General features: G+C 41.9%; 1 protein-coding gene across 1 annotated transcript in view; it reads left to right on the top strand.

The window, feature by feature from the left end:
- Positions 1 to 23,688, top strand: part of LOC306741973 (polypeptide N-acetylgalactosaminyltransferase 18-like) — a gene marked incomplete at both ends in the record, with an annotated part of 74,253 nt that overhangs the window by 7,220 nt on the left and 43,345 nt on the right. The gene's annotated exons all lie outside the window — the stretch shown is intronic.

The following is a 23,688-nucleotide window of genomic DNA, read 5'->3' as shown; positions in this document are numbered from 1 at the left end:
AAAAGATGACAGTCTATCAGTCTTTTCAGTATTGCCCTGTTCTCCTTAACGTTTTCGTTGTGGAGCTCCGTTCCCTGTGAACTTGTTTGTTGATCTGAAGATCCACTCGGGTCTCTCCAAACGTGTTCAAGAGCTTGCAAGTGTCCCGCCGGTCTTTGGTGTCGCGTTGCAGCTTTGCTAAGGCAAGTCAGGTTAGTGACTCCACCGCGGCTCCAAACAGCAAGACGCTCAGTCACAAATAAAAGGCATTCCCAGCATTCCCAGCAATACAGTTTGCAACCCGTCTGCGACGCCGTCAGCGTAGCTGCTGGACTGGAAGTGATGTTGTCAGAAGTCCGTTTCTCCTCCTTCAGCCATTGAGCGTGAAACACGCTGCTGTCCAGACACGATGCAGGAACGTGGGATGCACCGGTGGTCACAGCTGTTTGTCTGACTCACCGTTTCCTCAGGTTCCAGGAATCTCTCCTGTTGGCTCTCTGGGCCGACTGGAGTCCTGCAGACAGCAGTCGTAATACAGCGTTACCCTCCAGCTAGACAGCCTCCGGCCACACGCAGCACTGCTTCCTGGATGTGTAGCACTTCGTCTGCTGCTGCTCTCAGAGGCTCACTGTACAGATGCCAGCTGATGTGCCCTGAGGCTCTGGAAGCTGGTCCCTCAGCCGCTGTGAGACCGGACGGGAATGTTGATGTCTAGAGTATATGCCGGCATTATACAAGTAAGGTTTCCTATGAATAATAAATACTTCATTACTTGTCATACATATTCACCTCAATCAAGTTCAAATTTGTTCACATGTGTAAATATGTATTTATGTAGAAATGTGCGTGTATCAGCATTGTATGCTATCCTTTATGCTGATGTCTGCCTGTGAAAGACGTTGCTCCTCGTTTTGATATGTGCAATACACATAAGCTTTATTATTATCATTATTATTCGTGGCTGCTGTAGCTCATGGTGGCCGTCCTGAAACCACTTGGTGTCCCAAGCAGATTAATACAGGATACTTTCTTATTATCAATTACACAGGATATGCATTAAGTAATACAACTACACAGAAAAATAGGATTTTATACAGGATTCTACGATTACGGCCAATCAGCTCTCTGATCTGGCGACAGCCAGGCGTTTCCCATCATGCACTGGGCCATGCATTCGGTGGAGAGAAACTGCAGCCGCCTCGCTCTGGTGAGGTCATCGTTGACCACGTGCAGGACGCCAGAGTCAGACACAAAGCTAACCGCCGGTCACCGGGGATCCATTCTGCACAGGACTGGCTCATCTCCAACAAACCCGTACGTGTGCTCACTTTCAGGTTTAATGAAAATAAAGTGGTTTTGATTATCTGGATAAACGGTTTACAACAGATATATTGACTCTGTCCCCTCTGTTGTAGCTGTGTTATCACATCCAAGGGCACAGCTTCCCTTTAGTGCAATGCATGCAGAACAGATAGACACAATTACCCTCACTGTCATTGTTGGGGGAGAAACTGTGGCTCAGTGGAGAGCAGGTCGTCCTTCAATCAAAATATCGGCGGTTTGATCCCCGGCCCCACTGGTACCTTCATGGTAGCTCCTCCCATCAGTGTGTGAATGGGTGAATGATGACATGTAGAGTTAACGAGCTTTGAGTGTAGTCAGAAGACTAGAGAAGATTTATACAAGTACAGACAATTTACTATTTTAATAAGAAAGGGCATATTCACATCAATCAGGATTTGTTAATACTAACATTAATTGATCGTAAGATTTTTGCAAAAATGTGCATATCTATTTATGAGAAAAATGCCTGTAGGTGAGACTAATTTAAAACAAGAACCATCTAAACCTGTTTAATAATGTAAAATGATGCAAAAGACTTTGTATAACTCATAATGTGATGGATACATATTTATATATATACATACATACACATATATATATATATATATATATATGCACATTATAGTACAACTTTCTCGTGGCTTGGGCCTGAGGATTTGATGAATGATGCTCATCAGATTAACATTTTTTATTTAGGGCTCTTATCAGAACATGTTGATCCTGTCAGTCCAGCTGCTGGCACTCCTTTTTCAACATTTTATTAAAATGTTTTATTCTATGAACTATTTTATATCTATTTTTTCAATATATCAGCATGACAAGTGAAACCCCAAATGCTGTTGAATACTTCATGATTCATTTCTGCATGAAGATAACAGTGTTTCATATCCTGTGCTTATTAGACTGAAATAAGTGCGGCGGTTCACATCTGATCGTACGGGGAAATGTTTTTAAAATATATTTGTCATGCTAAAGATGAAACATCCACTCAATGTTATCCCTAAATTAATTCTGCCGCAATGTTGAGCTTTCTTTCCATCTTTATTCAGAAGCTTGGTCTTTCAATTTGAGAGCATGAATTATTGATTTCACCTCAGATTTTGTAATGCTCTCCGTCAGAAAGATGTCCAATTAAACTGGATTAATTATCAATAATACATGCTCTAATAATAAATACATTATCTTCTCTGATTTCAAGTCAAATAAAGGCTGGATTCAAAACAAAAAGATTTTGAAAAATGTGACTTCAAATAAAGTTCTACTTTATCTGATTATTAAACTACTTTATCTGATTATTAAACCACTTTATCTGATTATTAAACTACTTTATCTGATTATTAAACTACTTTATCTGATTATTAGCCCTTGTGTTGTCTTGGGGTCAAAATGAGCCATCAACACACATACATATACACTCGTACACGGGTCATTTTGACCCCAAGACAACACAAGGGTTAAACTACTTTATCTGATTATTAAACTACTTTATCTGATTATTAAACCACTTTATCTGATTATTAAACCACTTTATCTGGTTATTAAACTACTTTATCTGATTATTAAACTACTTTATCTGATTATTAAACCACTTTATCTGGTTATTAAACTACTTTATCTGATTACTAAACCACTTTATCTGGTTATTAAACAGACCCTGACCCTGACCCCGGCCCGCCTGTCAGTGACCCCTGCTCTAGAGGATACTGGTGTTTGAGCCGGCTGAACAGGACCAGATGGGGCTAACTTATTACTTATTTTACATTTCCCCTAATTAACACGAGTCAGACTGTTTTACATCTTGTTATGATATTATGTTTTATGATTTCTAAACAGCATGGAGGTCCTTCCAAGGAACACACCGAGTGCGCAGTAGAAACGCTTCCAACCTTTCTTCCCACAGTCAGTGGTCTGAAGTGTAGAGAAGCTCTGCACAGTACAGTCTGACTGTGCTGTGTAGTTATTGTTGCCGCAGCAACAATGACTACACAGTACAGTCTGACTGTGCTGTGTAGTCATTGTTGCCGCAGCAACAGGGCTCTCTGCTGTCAGTCACCTGAAGGGTTCGATGGAGCTCTCTGAGGTACGAGGCTCGTCTGAGCGGCACACTGAACGAGAAGAATGAGCTGAGGAGCTGTTTACCATCGTAGTGTCTCACATGAACACATGAACACATGAACACATGAACACATGACACCAGCAGGGACACATGAACACATGAACACATGAACACATGACACCAGCAGGGACACATGAACACATGAACACATGACACCAGCATGAACACATGAACACATGGACACATGACACCAGCATGGACACATGAACACATGAACACATGACACCAGCAGGGACACATGAACACATGGACACATGAACACATGAACACATGACACCAGCAGGGACACATGAACACATGGACACATGAACACATGGACACATGAACACATGGACACATGACACCAGCATGGACACATGAACACATGAACACATGACACCAGCAGGGACACATGAACACATGACACCAGCATGGACACATGAACACATGAACACATGAACACATGACATCAGCATGGACACATGAACACATGGACACATGACACCAGCAGGGACACATGAACACATGAACACATGGACACATGACACCAGCATGGACACATGAACACATGAACACATGAACACATGACACCAGCACGGACACATGAACACATGGACACATGAACACATGAACACATGACACCAGCATGGACACATGAACACATGGACACATGACACCAGCATGGACACATGAACACATGAACACATGAACACATGACACCAGCATGGACGCATGAACACATGGACACATGACACCAGCATGGACACATGAACACATGAACACATGACACCAGCATGGACACATGAACACATGGACACATGACACCAGCATGGACACATGAACACATGAACACATGACACCAGCATGGACACATGAACACAGGGACACATGACACCAGCAGGGACACATGAACACATGAACACATGACACCAGCATGAACACATGAACACATGGACACATGACACCAGCATGGACACATGAACACATGAACACATGACACCAGCATGGACACATGAACACATGGACACATGACACCAGCAGGGACACATGAACACATGAACACATGAACACATGACACCAGCATAGACACATGAACACATGGACACATGACACCAGCAGGGACACATGAACACATGACACCAGCATGGACACATGAACACATGAACACTTTTACACATGGACACATAGACACATGGACACATGAACACATGGACACATGCACACATGGACACATGAACACATGGACACATGAACACTTTTACACATGAACACTTTTACACATGAACACTTTTACACATGAACACATGGACACATGAACACATGGACACATAGACACATGGACACATGAACACATGGACACATGCACACATGGACACATGAACACATGGACACATGAACACATGGACACATGAACACTTTTACACATGAACACGTGAACACATGCACACATGGACACATGAACACATGAACACATGAACACATGGACACATGAACACATGAACACATGGGCACATGGACACATGCACACATGCACACATGGACACATGCACACATGGACACATGAACACATGGACACATGAACACATGGACACATGAACACTTTTACACATGAACACTTTTACACATGAACACTTTTACACATGAACACATAGACACATGAACACATGGACACATGAACACATGGACACATGAACACGTGAACACGTGAACACATGCACACATGGACACATGAACACATGGACACATGCACACATGGACACATGGACACATGAACACATGGACACATGGACACATGGACACATGAACACATGAACACATAGACACATGAACACATGGACACATGGACACATGGACACATGGACACATAGACACATAGACACATGGACACATGAACACATGGACACATGAACACAAGCAGCCTGAGGTCCTCTCCCTGGTGCATGTGACCGGTGTGTTTCCATCCACCTCGCTCCTCTGAGGAAATGGCAGTGCAGATTGTGCAATTATTTCAGTGATGGAAAAATGCCACCAGAAAACATGTTGAAAAGCACTGAGGAGAAGTAGAGAGAGAGGAGGAAGGGTGTGTGTGTGTGAGAGAGAGAGAGAGAGAGAGATATGGGAATTAGAGAGAGGAGAAAAGGAAGAAGAGGGAGGAGGAATTGAAGGAAGTGTAAATCTGTCTCTGGAGAATCATCTTTCTTGTTAATGGTTGGGCTCAGAGATAATCAGGTGTTACAATACCACTTCCCTGAGGACCCTCTACAGTCTCAACATCCTTGGTCCAAGCCACAGAGGGTCCAGAGGAGCGCTCTCCTCTCTGCCTCCAATAAGAAACTAATTATAAAAACGTTTAAATGAAATGTTCTTCTTAAACAACATGTTTAATGCCAGTCAGATGTTCTGTTAAGTGAGATGAGTGTAGTTTTTTATTCATGAAAAGATTACAGGCTTTCAAGTGATTCATGGGACTCAGGTGTTCCTCCCGTTATACTATTATTCTATATTAATGGTTTCTTCAAGCTCAATATGAAGAACTGCTGCAGACTGAGTGATGTATTCATTTTGCTTGGAGGCTTTCTTCTAGGATTAACTGTCATTAATTGATTTTAAATTGCAATTCCATTCACATATTCCATAATCCCATGAGTCTGAGTGCTTATCTCTGAGATGAGGAGCTACAGGAAGTCCTGCTGAGGCACACATTTCCTTTGTGCAGGAAACATGATCTCCTGCTGGAAATACGAGTCTTTCTCTTTTTATAGCTCATTGATTTGAGTTGTGCTGTCGTGATGCTCACTATGAATCACACACAGCGGGGTGGCAACCAGTGGCGGCTGGTGACATTTTTTTGGAGGGGGGGCGCAGTTGGGCGGCGCGGTTTAAAGAGCACTCAATAACACCTGAAGTGGCACCCCTCATTGCACTGGCACCGTCATATGCCCGGCAGATGAGTTTACTGTTCTGCTCACCTGGAGGATGGCAGCAAGGCGTTCTTTTAATGCCACGGCAATGGTCTCTGCTGTAGCTGACTGCAGAGGGATGAATCAAAGAATCTTTCCTCCACATTAGCACCATTGATGTAGCCAAGCACAAGCAGGGTTTGTGTGCTAATGTCCATGGTCTCATCTGCTTGGATCGATAGAAAATCGCTGCTTTGAGCTCATTCTGGACTGTTTTGGATGTTCCCTTAAACACAGTCGCGCTCTGGAGATGCTCTTTCAGTGCACTGTCCAGTGAGGCAACGACGTCCACCAAGCCACGGAGTATCCCTGGGTTATCAGAGCTCTCGCTCTCATCAGGACCACGCAGGGCAACTCAAATGCACCACAGAACTTCACACAGTCCATTATTCCAAACAGGCTTAGCTTCATGCTGTTAGCCAGATAGCTGCGGCAAGATTCGTGCTTCTTACACTTCTCGGTGAAGTGCTTTAGATCCCTCATCCCCGTTGTAGTCCAGAGTGTTTCAGTCCCAGGACCTTGGAACAACAGACAGGGGAAACAAAAAAACGCATTACTCACTGAGCATCCAGCTAACCAGCTCCGGTTAGCATATAGCTTGAGGAGAAGCTCCCGCGGTCAGCGCTTTGCTGCTGAAGTTTTAAATCCGGACGTTCGGGTCCCAACTCTTTCAGCCTCTTCTTGTCAACATCTGACCGTCGGTTGAAAGGTGTTTCGCGTAGAGATGCCACAGAGTGTTCAGTCGCCATACTGACATAGTCAAAGCCTCTGCTAGTGTTGCTCGTAGCTACGTGGGAGCTGTATGGGCTGTGAGGGAATGATAAAGGTCTCTGATTCGACGAATAGTCCAACCACGTTGCAATAAGAAACGATGTCATTGGCTAGGGCTTTTGTGCGCCCGAGGATTCTCGTTTCATCCGCCAATGAGAAGCTGTCCTCGCCGTAACGCCCCTGAAACGTTTGCTCGCTTCCATAGACTCACATTGTCCGGCGCCCCGAGAGGGGCGGGGCTTTCCTCAGTGATGATGAACGCGATATATTATATTTGGTCACATTTAACTTAAGTGGTTGTTGACAGGGGCTTACGGTCTCCCACACACATGTAGCGCGTCAACACGGTATATTTCTTATTTAAATTATTTGGTATGTAATGTTTTTTGACAATATATATTATTATTTTTTTTTCATTTTTTTTTTCCATCGCAAAATTTTAAGAGGGGCGGCGCCCTAGCGCCCTCTATTGACGCACCGCCACTGGTGGCAACTGTTTATGGAAACAAAACAAATGGAAGCTGTTGGCCGGGTTCCCTATGAGATCATGTCCAGCACATTGCTGTCAAGGTGTCAGCTTCCATCAACTCAAGAGGAATAACTCAAGAGGTATAACTCAAGAGGAATAACTCAAGAGGAATAACTCAAGAGGTATAACTCAAGAGGAATAACTCAAGAGCTATAACTCAAAAGGTATAACTATTGAGGTATAACTCAAGAGCAATAACTCAAGAGCTATAACTCAAAAGGTATAACTATTGAGGTATAACTCAAGAGCAATAACTCAAGAGGAATAACTCAAGAGTAACAACTCTTGAGGTATAACTCAAGAGGAATAACTCAAGAGGAATAACTCTTGAGGTATAACTCAAGAGGAATAACTCAAGAGGAATAACTCAAGAGCTATAACTCAAGAGGTATAACTCAAGAGGAATAAATCTTGAGGTATAACTCAAGAGTTATAACTCAAAAGGTATAACTATTGAGGTATAACTCAAGAGCAATAACTCAAGAGGAATAACTCAAGAGTAACAACTCTTGAGGTATAACTCAAGAGGAATAACTCTTGAGGTATAACTCAAGAGGAATAACTCTTGAGGTATAACTCAAGAGGAATAACTCTTGAGGTAAAACTCAAGAGGAATAACTCAAGAGGAATAACTCTTGAGGTATAACTCAAGAGGTATAACTCAAGAGGAATAACTCAAGAGGAATAACTCAAGAGGAATAACTCAAGAGGAATAACTCAAGAGCTATAACCCAAGAGGAATAACTCAAGAGGAATAACTCAAGAGTAACAACTCTTGAGGTATAACTCAAGAGGAATAACTCTTGAGGTATAACTCAAGAGGAATAACTCTTGAGGTAAAACTCAAGAGGTATAACTCAAGAGGAATAACTCAAGAGGAATAACTCAAGAGGAATAACTCAAGAGGAATAACTCAAGAGCTATAACCCAAGAGGAATAACTCAAGAGGAATAACTATTGAGGTATAACTCAAGAGGAATAACTCAAGAGGAATAACTATTGAGGTATAACTCAAGAGGAATAACTCAAGAGCTATAACTCAAGAGGTATAACTCAAGAGGAATAACTCAAGAGGAATAACTCAAGAGGAATAACTCTTGAGGTGTAACTCAAGAGGAATAACTCTTGAGGAATAACTCTTGAGGTATAACTCAAGAGGAATAACTCAAAAGGAATAACTCAAGAGGAATAACTCAAGAGGAATAACTCAAGAGGAATAACTCAAGAAGTATAACTCAAGAGGAATAACTCTAGAAGTATAACTCAAGAGGAATAACGCAAGAGGAATAACTCAAGAGGAATAACTCAAGAGGAATAACTTAAGAGGAATAACTCAAGAGGTATAACTCAAGAGGTATAACTCAAGAGGAATAACTCTTGAGGTACAACTCAAGAGGAATAACTCAAGAGGAATAACTCAAGAGCTATAACCCAAGAGGAATAACTCAAGAGGAATAACTCTTGAGGTATAACTCAAGAGGAATAACTCAAGAGGAATGACTATTGAGGTATAACTCAAGAGGAATAACTCAAGAGGAATAACTCAAGAGCTATAACTCAAGAGGTATAACTCAAGAGGAATAAATCTTGAGGTATAACTCAAGAGTTATAACTCAAAAGGTATAACTATTGAGGTATAACTCAAGAGCAATAACTCAAGAGGAATAACTCAAGAGTAACAACTCTTGAGGTATAACTCAAGAGGAATAACTCTTGAGGTATAACTCAAGAGGAATAACTCTTGAGGTAAAACTCAAGAGGAATAACTCAAGAGGAATAACTCTTGAGGTATAACTCAAGAGGTATAACTCAAGAGGAATAACTCAAGAGGAATAACTCAAGAGGAATAACTCAAGAGCTATAACCCAAGAGGAATAACTCAAGAGGAATAACTCAAGAGTAACAACTCTTGAGGTATAACTCAAGAGGAATAACTCTTGAGGTATAACTCAAGAGGAATAACTCTTGAGGTAAAACTCAAGAGGTATAACTCAAGAGGAATAACTCAAGAGGAATAACTCAAGAGGAATAACTCAAGAGGAATAACTCAAGAGCTATAACCCAAGAGGAATAACTCAAGAGGAATAACTATTGAGGTATAACTCAAGAGGAATAACTCAAGAGGAATAACTATTGAGGTATAACTCAAGAGGAATAACTCAAGAGCTATAACTCAAGAGGTATAACTCAAGAGGAATAACTCAAGAGGAATAACTCAAGAGGAATAACTCTTGAGGTGTAACTCAAGAGGAATAACTCTTGAGGAATAACTCTTGAGGTATAACTCAAGAGGAATAACTCAAAAGGAATAACTCAAGAGGAATAACTCAAGAGGAATAACTCAAGAGGAATAACTCTAGAAGTATAACTCAAGAGGAATAACTCTAGAAGTATAACTCAAGAGGAATAACGCAAGAGGAATAACTCAAGAGGAATAACTCAAGAGGAATAACTTAAGAGGAATAACTCTTGAGGTATAACTCAAGAGGTATAACTCAAGAGGAATAACTCTTGAGGTACAACTCAAGAGGAATAACTCAAGAGGAATAACTCAAGAGCTATAACCCAAGAGGAATAACTCAAGAGGAATAACTCTTGAGGTATAACTCAAGAGGAATAACTCTTGAGGTACAACTCAAGAGGAATAACTCAAGAGGAATAACTCAAGAGCTATAACCCAAGAGGAATAACTCAAGAGGAATAACTCTTGAGGTATAACTCAAGAGGAATAACTCAAGAGGAATGACTATTGAGGTATAACTCAAGAGGAATAACTCAAGAGCTATAACTCAAGAGGTATAACTCAAGAGGAATAACTCAAGGGGAATAACTCTTGAGGTGTAACTCAAGAGGAATAACTCTTGAGGAATAACTCTTGAGGTATAACTCAAGAGGAATAACTCAAGAGGAATAACTCAAGAGGAATAACTCTTGAGGAATAACTCAAGAAGTATAACTCAAGAAGTATAACTCAAGAGGAATAACTCAAGAAGTATAACTCAAGAGGAATAACGCAAGAGGAATAACGCAAGAGGAATAACTCAAGAGGAATAACTCAAGAGGAATAACTCTTGAGGTATAACTCAAGAGGTATAACTCAAGAGGAATAACTCTTGAGGTACAACTCAAGAGGAATAACTCAAGAGGAATAACTCAAGAGGAATAACTCTTGAGGTATAACTCAAGAGGAATAACTCAAGAGAAATAACTCAAGAGGAATAACTCAAGACGTATAACTCAAGAGGAATAACTCAAAAGGAATAACTCTTGAGGTATAACTCAAGAGGAATAACTCAAGAGGAATAACTCAAGACGTATAACTCAAGAGGAATAACTCTTGAGGAATAACTCAAGAGGTATAACTCAAGAGGTATAACTCAAGAGGAATAACTCAAGACGTATATCTCAAGAGGAATAACTCAAGAGGAATAACTCTTGAGGTATAACTCAAGAGGAATAACTCAAGAGGAATAACTCAAGAGGAATAACTCTTGAGGTATAACTCAAGAGGAATAACTCAAGACGTATAACTCAAGAGGAATAACTCTTGAGGAATAACTCAAGAGGTATAACTCTTGAGGTATAACTCAAGAGGAATAACTCAAGACGTATAACTCAAGAGGAATAACTCAAGAGGAATAACTCTTGAGGAATAACTCAAGAGGTATAACTCAAGAGGTATAACTCTTGAGGAATAACTCAAGAGGTATAACTCAAGAGGTATAACTCAAGATGTATAACTCAAGAGGTATAACTCAAGAGGTATAACTCAAGAGGAATAACTCAAGAGGAATAACTCTTGAGGAATAACTCAAGAGGTATAACTCAAGAGGTATAACTCAAGATGTATAACTCAAGATGTATAACTCAAGAGGTATAACTCAAGAGGTATAACTCAAGAGGAATAACTCAAGATGTATAACTCAAGAGGTATAACTCAAGAGGTATAACTCAAGAGGCGATGACGGTGTGAACCCTCAACAGGCTCAAGAGGCTTTCTTTACTCAAGATAAACAAAGGAGAGAGAAGGAGAAGCTGAGCAAGGAAATAGGAGACGGTGAAGAGATTAGAGAGCGAGACCATGACTTGGTAAATAAATTAGGGAGGAGCCTGCGAGAGGACGAGAAATGAAGAGGAATAACTGAAGAGACGTGTTTGCTGGAATATGAAGCGCAGTGTGGATAGGTTTGCTGGAAGGTTGTTTACACACACCGCATGTCATTGGTCAAATACAACACATGCAGGCTGTGTTACTGTGTTATAGCACAGACTGATGCATCACTTCCTCTTCCACCTCCATGCAGCTCACAGTGGGCGACACAGCGGTCCATTAAAGAAGCAGAGCCGTGTTGTTGGAGCATGCTGGAGGCCATGTGTGGGGTTAGGAAGTGAACTCGGGCTCAGGACCAGCTGGGGAGGAGCTCTTGGTGCTGCAGGGCTTTCTGTGATGTGAGTGTTGGTCACTGCTTCTCAGACAAAGTCACCATCTGATTGTTCTTCTTTGGATTTTGATGTAAAATGGAAATTGATGTAAAATGGAAATAATTGTAACCTTTACAGTTGTGTAATGTATGTGTTACTAATGTGAAGGTCATGTTTACTGCCAGGACCTGGTCTGGAATACTGTAGCAGGTCCAGCTGTGTAGCAGGAGACAGCAGAACCAGGTCCTCTGCAGCGCAGGACTTGTACTCTGCCAAATGTAATTGAATCTATGAAACACTCAACTTGTTGTTGTTCTGGTTAACATGCTGGTGGATTACGGTGTTTATGCTGTAAATATGATCTGACGTTCAGTGTTTTGGTTGAAATCCAATTTGACCTTTTGACCTTTACTCAAGACTTTGAAAGGTTTTTGAGTCTCAAATCTATAATGTAACAAAGAACCTTCTCCAGATCACCGTTCACACAGATGCTTTGATAATTACTCGGGTTGCATTAATCTGAACATTGCTGTGATGAGAATGGGTCCAGGTGTCAGAGGAGTAACCAACACATCAAACTCAGAGAGTGGATGTTCAATCAGAATTGTGGACTTGTGTATTGCAGCATCTCTTTCACGACGCCATGCAGCCGATTATGTGTCCAGAGACAAACTCTTTGAGCATAAAAGGCTCAACTTTGACACGCCCCCATGTCTAAAGGCCATTCCCTGAGGGTCCACTATACGGCACCGGGCTAGACGCGGTCTGCAGGTTAAGGAGAGAATCCATTGCAGCGTGAAGCTGCTGCCAGCTGTGAAGCCGTGCAGAGTCTGGGCTTTGGGGCATCTTGTGCTGCTCAAGCTGCACGGTGCTTTCTGGAGCACTTCAAGGTGAAATTAAGGTGCTGTGGATAAAACGGGTTGAGTGCATGAATCAAACCTAGCAGCGCGGCCCACGCCGAGGCCACGCCCTCAATATCAATGCATTTTCATATGTTTTGATGAGCAGTATATTTGATCAGGTACATCATATCGGGTGAAATATACCCGACGTTGGTGATGGTGTTGCTATTTTTTACGTTGGTGTTGTGGGTTTAGCAGATTACAGTGCTGCAGCTTCATGTTGAAACATCCTGGAGACGGGATGGATCAGCTGTTCCTCCTGCTGGAGGCAGGGCAGAGGAATTATGATGCTGCTGGATGAAAAGCTGGATCTTTCCTCTCAAGCCACGAGTCGATATATAATAACCGCAAGAGGCCCCTCCACCACGGCCAGGCCACTCCAGGAAGCAGCGCAGCACCATCCCCCAGGAGTCCTGACCCTAACCCTCCTGGCAGAACCTGGTAACATATGTTGACTTCTGTTAGAACCAAAGCTATAACTTCCATTCTTATCTTTCCGTTGTTACTACAAAGACCACTGTGCTCCACTGCCTCGTCTTTGATTCTATCCTTTCATGGGACTTCAATAAAAACAGCTAAATGATTTTTGATGAGGAGCACCACTTCAGAGTCGTGTCTTTCTACCACCCACACTTCCACGAAGAAGGAAACGGAAGAGAAGACATCTGTTAAAAAGTCAGAAAATGACTATTTCCTAACAAAAGGCAAGTCAGATTAGAGTATCAACATTCTGATCAGATCTCATTAGAATGTGGTTGGACATGAAGCAATGAAACAATATCTAGAGAAAGCACATCAACCTGACATGATAAGAGTAGGACACACATAAGATGTTGAAAGGGTAGAGACTCCAGTGGTACATCCCGTACCCAGTGGAGGCTGAGCCCATGCAGCGATGCCTGACCTATGAGAAGTGACACCTATGTGAAGGTTTTCCATCATGAATGATGTCGTCAATCTAATCAACGTTTGAAATCAGATGCTGCTGTCCAGATTCTATGCCTCTGGTTTGTGTGTGGACCGTTTGCCATCTGTGCATCAGATTACTGATCTTAATCCCTTTGACATGAGCCGACACACACACACACACACACACACTGTGTTCAACTGACTTGTGACACTCATACACATCACATGCTATGGCCTCCACATTGACCAGATGTCAAATCAGTTTAATCCATATGGAATATAACATCAGCATCACCACAGCACCAAAGAGAATATGTTATCTTGTTGTAAAATACTTTCCTTCATGGATCTTCAGTCACGATGAGTCTGATTGAATGGAAGCAGCCTCTGGAAGCTAATGATATGACATCACATCATGACATCACATTATGACATTACATTATGACATCACATATTGACATTACATTATGACATTACATTATGACATCACATTATGACATTACATTATGACATTACATTATGACATTACATTATGACATCACATTATGACATTACATTATGACATCACATATTGACATTACATTATGACATCACATATTGACATTACATTATGACATTACATTATGACATCACATATTGACATTACATTATGACATCACATTATGACATTACATTATGACATCACATATTGACATTACATTATGACATCACATATTGACATTACATTATGACATCACATTATGACATCACATTATGACATTACATTATGACATCACATTATGACATTACATTATGACATTACATTATGACATTACATTATGACATCACATATTGACATTACATTATGACATCACATATTGACACTACATTATGACATTACATTATGACATCACATTCAACCCTGATTGGAAACGCAGCATCATGAACCTGCTGCATGATTCCATAGCTCTTCTTAACTGTTCACACACTGACTTCAGATGTTGGCTAGCTGCTAAGCTACGTGCTCTAACTGCAGCTTTGCATGAAGCTACATCCTTACCAGGGAGCGGCTCCTCTTCCAGAGTCCAGAACTGACCAAAGAAGAATAAAACACTGTTAACACAATACAGCGATGTTTAGTTTCAGGTGATTATGCACTGATTAAAACAGTTCTGAATGTTATATTCCATTTCTGCCAATGAACCCTTCTTCTAAATATGACACACTGTTAAGATAATGCTCCTGCCAGGAAATTGCACATATATTTGGCAATTCTGCAAAACCACCGATTACATTGTTTTCATGTAATGACCATCTCAAGTATAACTGCAAACAATGATCCCCTAGCACTGTGGAGCATCTTAGCATGTTAGCATCTTAGCTTCTCTCATCTTATAGTCTTGGTTCTGATCAACCTTTGATCAACCCTCAGTACACTTCCTGCAGAGAGACCCAGTTAGCAGCTAGCGTGTGGACATAGTGGAGCATTTAGCAGCTTCAGATTCAGCGGTGACTTCTTGGAACGCTGCAGGTTGCCTGCTCTAAAACCACCATGTGTTATCTTTACTCCAGTAAATGAAATAAAGTACAACGTTCTAACTTGTGTGATAACTATTAGTCTTCATGCTAAGCTAACTGTCTGGTTACATTCATTGGTATTAGACAGATATTATCAGTCTTCTCTCCTGACTCATGGCAAGAATGCAAAGACATCTCAAATCATGAAACTTGTGTTTAATTAGAGAAAACCATCTTCTCATTAGTAACATGAGGACTATACATCTATTGTGAAGAAGTGGAAGCTAGTTGTTTGAAACAAAATGCTGAACAGAAAACAGCTTATGAAGCTTTGATTGACGTTGATGTTCATGTTGGGGTCAACTGACATGTTCAAGGCTCACGCAATCTGCTTTTACACAACAACTACCAATCATCTGGTTTATTTTCACCTTCTACGTGTCAAAAAGGACACGCAGTAAACACTGTTCTCTGCTGTTTAGAATATTTTCCTGCTAATAGAAAGGGAAGGACATAATTAACAGAAAATGCTAGAGACAGCTCTATGAATAAAAGCTTTTAATTTCATGTTTAATGATAGAAACGGAACATAATGAGCACTACATCTATTGTTGCTTGAAGCTTTAACTTGCCTTCAGCGCAGTGGTAGCTCTGACTAGCTAAACAAGCTAATACTCATGCAAAGAGCATTATCACTAATTGGCAACAATGATGCAACTAGATTGGATACGTTCTAATTTTCACTCTAATTCTCTCATTACTGAACTCCCCAGCAGCTCAGAGAGTTTAGTTGTTTCTTTCTTGTCTTTAGAAAGTTAAAGTTGGCACACTTATCAGTCAACATTTACAGAAGCATTTTGTAAACAAACCAAATAACAACCCGGTGTTATTGCCAGGTAGATTCCAGTGAAACAAACAGATTATTCCTCTCTGCGGTCCCGTCTTCAGGCTGCTGACGTGTGTTTGTGTTTTAAGATGGAACGCGTTGTGGTGGCCGGTTCCTGTTCCTGTCCACGATACGGGACTCACACGTTCAAAGGGTCCAATAATAACTCTGGAGACATTGGTTCCATTTCCATCATTTTGTCGATTTATTTTCACTTGAATGGAACAAACAAAAATCTAAGTTGAGTTCTAGCGTGAGGTCAAAGATTGTGCCGATGTCCCGTTCCACATAAGAAAATAAAACCTGAGATTTGGTCTCGCCTCTTCCTCTTATGCCAGCGCATCCTCATCAGATTAATATAAATAATTCACAAAAAAGCATTATTTCAAATATGAATATAAGATCCATTCATATGGCAAAGGAACGTCTTTAGATCATACAAATAAATGATATGACATGATTTATAATCAAAACTAAATGTATGGCTGAATATATATCCAGGCTACTGTCCAGCTGCAGCAGCAGGCAGAGCTTGTTGATATGTCTCTGTAAAACACGTCTTCTTGTTTTAACTGGAACACTGCGTCCTTTACTTCCTGGCATCACTCGGTCCTGTGGAAGATCTGCCATTTTTTGCTCTCCTACTCTCGACTGCATTCGTCTGCAGAAAACACAGTTTCTGATGATTTTTCATGCTGAAGAGTTTGTAGAGGACATCCAGTATTTCTGTCCTAGTTTTGAGAGCATTTGATTTCTTCCAGAATGACCAACTTGGTTGTGTACGTTTCTTAGAATCATCTCGGATAAGGATGATTTTTTGGGTAAGATTAAGGGATTCTTAGCTTACTGGCATAGCTGATTTGTTAATCCTTCCCCCCACTCTCAGGAAACCTTGATCTGGGATGGGATACATTTTTAGTATGGGGCTGTCTTTTCGGCAGTCTTTTCCCTTTTCGAGGAGGGCCAATTCCAGTGCAAATTGTTGCCGTTGTTCAAATGCATATATTATTTACTTCACTTTACTATTTTTACTTCAGGATCATCTGAGGAAAGAGAACTTTGTGACATTTTGTCTGTGTTTTTAAGCCACTGAGAATCCACCTTCTGCAGAAACTCTGGTCCTTGTAGCCATCTTTTGGACTTCATGAACTCTTCAATGTTTAATCCCCGCCAGACAAACAGCTGTTCGCCGCCCAACTTCCTGTAACTGGCTATTCCAGCATGCAGCATGCATTTTCACAGCTTTAGCTTAAGGAGAAGCGGGTGGAGATACTTATGTGTCAGGGGTAAGAGCTTCAGTCAAGGTTTCACATTTATGAAATTACACCGCCGAATTGCGTGCTGGGTCGTCCTGTCAAACTCCGTTGCACAGGAGACTTCTTCATGATAAGTGGGCGAGCTTTACCCAGCATGCAATTCAGCGGTGTAATTTCATAAATGTGCAACCCTGACTAAAGTTCCGACCCTGTCACCTAAGTAGCGCCCGCTGCGCCCTGAGCTGTATCCTGTGAAAATCAAATGTTGCAGCCTTCCAAAGTGGTTGATGTTGCAGGGTATGATGTGGGTGAAAAAAGACCTAATGGATCATGAACTGAACTGACAGTTCCCCTGAGCCCGGCACCCCCAAGTCTAGTTTTCCTGAGTCTAATGACCCTGAGCCTAGTGACCCCGCTGCCGCCTCGCAGCCGTCCCCAGTCACTGCTGCCGCCCGCAGCCGTCTTGTGTTTCCCCGCTGCCACATCGCAGCCGTCTCCAGTCCCCGCTGCCGCCTCACAGCCGTTCCCTGTCCCGGCTGCCGCCTTCAAGCTCCTGCCGACACCATCTGAGTCCCCCGGTTCCCCTGCAGAGTCCCCCGGTTCCCCTTCCTGTCCAGAGTCCTGGTCTTCACAGGGGACACAGTCCCCAGAGCCCCCATCCCGCTCTACGCAGCCCCCTTCTCGATCTACGGAGCCCCCACAGCCTCCGGCCCGCCCCCCAGAGCGCATCTGTGTGCCTGGTGGGACTGTTTTTTTTTGCCGTGCCCCAGTCTGTTACCCCTGTTTGCCGTCCTGTAAGTAGTCTTGTGTTGTCCCTGTTTTTTGGAGTCTTGTGTTTTCTGAATGGTTCAAACAGAAACTGCTGAGGGAAATAAGTAAACTCACCGGGAAACCTGTGATCAGAATGGAGGACAAACAGCTAGACAGACCAACACACTGAAGAACAGCCTGGAGGATGAGCTGTGACGGGGAGGGCAGAAGAACATAATATCGTTCAGAAGTAAAGAAATGTGTCATAATAAGGAGGTTTTGTTTACTGCAGGCTGTCAGCTTGTCATTGTGCATTATGTTGCTTAAAACGGTTTCCTTTTAGCAACCACGAACAACACCGAGGTAGCAGCAGAATGTCTTCACAGACTCCGTATCGCCTTCATGCATTCAGCTCTAAGGAATAGCACCATGACTCAGCTAAAGCCAGCTCATTGGACACACATGGTGCCACAATGGTCGATTCATATTCCTTGAAATATTTTTACAAATATGTTTAACACTGGATGGACCTTGGACTTGTACACAGCTCTGCATTATGAAAAGCCTGAGCAGGACTTGTTTGAATGCAGTGAATGTCACAGCTTGTGAGCGACTGAAAACGGAGGTTGCCTTCATCAGCGCTCCATGAGAAGATGTACTCAGAGCGCCACACAGAAGAGCGGTGTCTTTGTGATGTCACGCTGCCCAGAACCCGCCACGGCATTGTCATTGGAAGCAACAAACTAAACACTGCAAATGTCAAGGGGCTCAGAGTGCTCTACAACCTTTACCCAACTATCTGCAAACAGGAACATGTGCAACAACATTTAAATTCCTCCTTCTGCACGTTTGGTTTCAGCATTGATCCGGACAAAACATAAGTTGGGTGACTGCTGGTCCTCCCTCTGAAAATGTTGAGCATTTCCTGCATTCTGATGAATTTTTCGACATCAATTTATGGTGGAAAAGTTTGACTAATGTCAAGGAAAATAATCCTAGCGCCAGGTGACAATTCCAGATAAAGTCAAAGCTGCAAGCAGCAAGCAGCATTGATCCATGTGCCTTTGCGCAGGTCGAGGTTCTTGCTGGACGCTTGACCGTGGACACTGCGTACCCGGGTTAGACGATATCAATGCGTGGAGCAGCGCCGTCATGTCATTTTGCAGGGGCTTTAACCTGTAATGCTTTGAGTGAATCTCTACTTTCTCTACTATTTCAGATGAAAGCTTGAAGCCCTCAATTGTATCAAAAAAAATGAGTCTGGACTCCTGCTTGTAGAAAAGCTCATTTTGGCCATCAGTTAACCACATCTGATATAATCTGCCAAAGGTCAGGTGTTACTACAACAATTATCCATAAATATTAAATAAACCAGGAATCCTAGTAAGCCTCCCTCTTTGACATAACAAAATGTCTTTAGTGAAAATGTAATGTTTGTCATTGAACTGGTTAAAGTGATGGAACTATAGCTCAGATGAAAGGCCGGCCACTCTTTGATGGGAAGATGAGTGATACACTCATTGCGTGGACATCTTACCGACCTGGAGCCAGACCCAACAATGAAACCTCATGAACTCACTCTGGGCAGTGTTGTCTGTCATTGGACAATAAGCAGGGAGGAATCCAGTCAGTGAGAAGATGTGCTCAGTGAGCAGTAATCCCAGCAATTGAAGTAATCAGTGAGCAACAGATATTGATCTTCCCCTCTATATTTAATATGGTAATTGTGTTTCATGAGGAAATGAGCAGCTTCATGTTCAGTCCTCTGAGCCTCTATTAAAACAGCTCCCAGGAATGATGTCATGTACTTTCTTTGGTTCGTGTGCTTGTGTGCAGCTGAAAGGAGAGTGGGCGGGACTCATGTTGGCGCCTCATTGGCGTGATTAGCATGAGCGCTGAGCTAAACATAGACTCTTCAGTGCAAACAGAGAGGCTGAGTGGTTATGTGATCGATGTGTGTTGTCGAAGAAGAAATCTGTGTTACCTATCGGCACATCCCTGTTTGTGGAAGTATATTGATTTAATCTTACAGACTAAAACGTCTGACTATGCATTGTGCTGCAGGTCAATAATATCCATCGTGGGTATAGAATTATTATATATAATATAGTCAGTCAGTTGAGAGGCTGAAATGCTGCTACTCAGCTGCTGCTTGCACAACAAAGCAACGTCAGTACTCTGACAGTTCTAACAGAAACACGGTCAGTCTGGGTTCTGAAGTACTTTAGTTTGGTGCACAATTGTGATGTGATGTGTTTGACTAAATTAGTACTCTTATGATGTGAGAACCAATAAGCCCATTGTGAGTTTTAAAATTATAGTTTTGGCAAACTTTGAAGAGACCGCTGAATACTTAAAGGAGAAATACATTTTGGAAAGGCTCTCAGAACAAAAGGACTGAGCCAACTCCTTACAGGCCAAGTGGCTCCAAAGAAGCCAACGCGTAGTTAGTTATTCTTATTGTAAAACTATCTTTGGTTTCTAGCTGTTGGGGTTTGTGAGCCTTCAAAGCGAAGCAACCCTTTGACATTGGTTCAGATGCTAATGAACCGGAGAGGATAAGTCCGTCCCCATCGCTCGCTCTCTCGCCTCATTTCCTGTCGTCTCTCGACTGTCGAATGGCATTACATCCATAGTTTGCATTACGTTATACATGTACTTATCTTAACTGCTACTGTTTCACAATGTACAAATCAAGGGTTACAATGTTAACCACACTATTGGACTTTGTTATTTACTGAGTTTCTTCCATCGCTAATTTCACTCTCCCCCGGTTCCGAACACGTCTTTGATCTGCATGAAAAAAAAAGTAAAAGACCCAACAATACTCTAACTTTAAAGAACTCATTGCCGCATATAAATCACACTATTTTGAGCGAGATCCACTTCATCAATAGCACTATATAACTCTAAACTGGAGAGAGAGTAGATGTGAAGCTAGTAATTCTCAGCTCTCCCTGCTGCGTACGAACTGGCGTCCTGAAGCACCGTAACACGTGTTCCTCCCAAGGTCTCAGCCGGTCTTTCTTAGAGAACATGCATGCCGTTCTGTTCCTCTGATTATGCCTCCAGACGTCCACCATGTTGTTCTGTTTGAGCCAACAGGCTGCCACATGCAAATGTCTTGTTAAGAAAAAGATACAGTACATTTCAATCTGTTTTGATGTATATTTTAAATCAGCACATGCTTATGTATATTTAAGTGAGGGATGCTGGAAAGCAATTGTATTTGAAAAATACTGCACGCTATAATTGTTGCAGCAGGTTTGAATACCATATCATATATTTCATATAACTATGTTGCTTATGCTGGCAGTAACCTTTTTGGGCTGAAACTCCTGGAGTTAACACTTTTGCAGCCGGCCTTCTTTTGATACATCAACATGTGTGTTGTTGCCTTCAGATGTGTCCTCATCTGCTCCATCTTGTTATATTCATTATCGTAAGACTTTCCGTAAAATTGCATGAAGAACACATTATTTTGTTGCCCCCCTTTTCAAGCCTGCTTTCTGCTGTGGCCTTTAGAAGAGATTACTTTTCTCTGGATCTAATTCATGCATTCCTTTCAACCAGAAGTATTATTGTGTACAGACGAGAAAATACAAGGTCTTTACTGGGATTTCCCAGATTAGTTTTGATCACCTGTGGTCACAACTTGTAGTCACATCCTTATTAACTTTTAAATCAATGCTCCCGCTCATTGAGTGGAGTGCTAGCTGTTTCCAGTGAGCTCAGGCTAACTTGGTGGGACACTAGTGAGATTAGGGTCCGGACCCTGGGAGGACTGAGACATAAGATCCACCTGAATGTGTGTCAGTGTGTGTCATTGTACCCTAAAAATCAGCACCACAAAAACTTGGTGTACACTGTAAACACTTCATTCACTGAGAGGACGTGCAGGTGGGCTCACTGTTTGCCGCGGTGGGAGCAGCACAACCTTTTGCAAACATGTTGTGAGAGAATGCTTGTGGTAATCAAACAGATTGAAAAAGCACTTTTTCTCTTCGCTTGCTCAGATATTGAAGAAGCAGCCGTGTGATTTGAAGGGACTTTGTCGTAACAGAAGGAAAATGCATTGCCTGTGTTTTCCCTTTTGCCTCTTTAAATATTGGAAAACAGAAAACCTTCGGAGGAAGATAATCTTGCAGGGTTTGCAGGGCGAATTAGATTTTCTCCATGAAAACAAATTCTTTCAAATCCTCATCTGGGTGTGAGTGTGAGTGTGTGTGTGTGTGTGTGTGTGTGTGTGTTACAAGTGCAACGCCTGCTGGGATTGGTTCCTGCAAAGCAGCAGCAAGTGTTTCAATGTGGTGATGAGCAGCTTGAACGTACATGGAGGGTCTAATTGAATGTTTTTACATCCACACAGTGTTTTGCAAATCGGGCTTATGTCCCATTTAAGGTCTTGATCATATAAAGCTGGTTATGAGCATCCTTTTGTCTCAATGTGGCTGAATAAACGGAATATTCCTGATTCCACTGTGTGATTTAATACAGAGGATGAAACCACATACCAGACACGGGATGTCAGTAGATAGTGGGTATCTACGCTTTCACTTTGTCAAAACAAGTGCTGAATGCAATCAGGATGTGTTTTTTATATTTTCGGCCACAATATAAAATTTCTCTGTTATTTGATGTAGCTGAATACTGCATGTTGAGTATTTCGTGGTGAGCCTTTGGAAACTAGCTGCATTTAGGTCTGCGTCATTTCAAAAAGGTGAAATGATTCTGCTGCTGAAGCTGATCTCTGTGAAGACGAGCTGGTAATGGATGTGGAGGAGCGGGCGTTACAGCAGGAACAGCTTAAGGCAGACAGACCGTTATGTATCCCCCGAAAGAGTCCACACACAGGGCTGTATATATATATATATATATATATATATATATATATATATATATATATATATATATATATATGAGATAAACTGGACACATAGGATAAGTGAGCTGCGGTCGAATAGTCAAATAATGACCTCCTCACGTCTAACCCTAAGCACTTTTCCTTAACCTCTGTGGGGAACATCACAGGGTCAAGGAAAGATGGGAAGGAGACTTCATGAGGAGTTAGGAGAAGACAACTCCACTTTCCCTGAGCGACGTAGCTATGACGCGACGGCAGGAGATGTTAGTTCGGGTCATTTCACTCAGTTAGGAAGGTTCCTAACCAAAATGGACTATTCGACCATAGCCGTGGTTTGGATAATGAATTGGAGTCCAGACACTGATAGTAGTGGTAAAGGGAGTTTGCTGAAGATCTGATGATGGGAGGACTGGGCACTAGATATACAGAGGAAAGGAAGTGATTGGGTGGAGGAGGTTCCATCGGTTCTTACTGAAATGACGACATAGCAGAAGAAGGAGACATAGAGCATGAATGAATGCATG

The sequence above is a fragment of the Taurulus bubalis genome (assembly GCF_910589615.1).
Source record: "Taurulus bubalis genome assembly, chromosome: 9".
NCBI classification, from domain to species: Eukaryota; Metazoa; Chordata; class Actinopteri; order Perciformes; family Cottidae; genus Taurulus; species Taurulus bubalis.
Note: the sequence above shows the minus strand (reverse complement) of the source record. Positions and strands in the feature narration are given on the sequence as shown.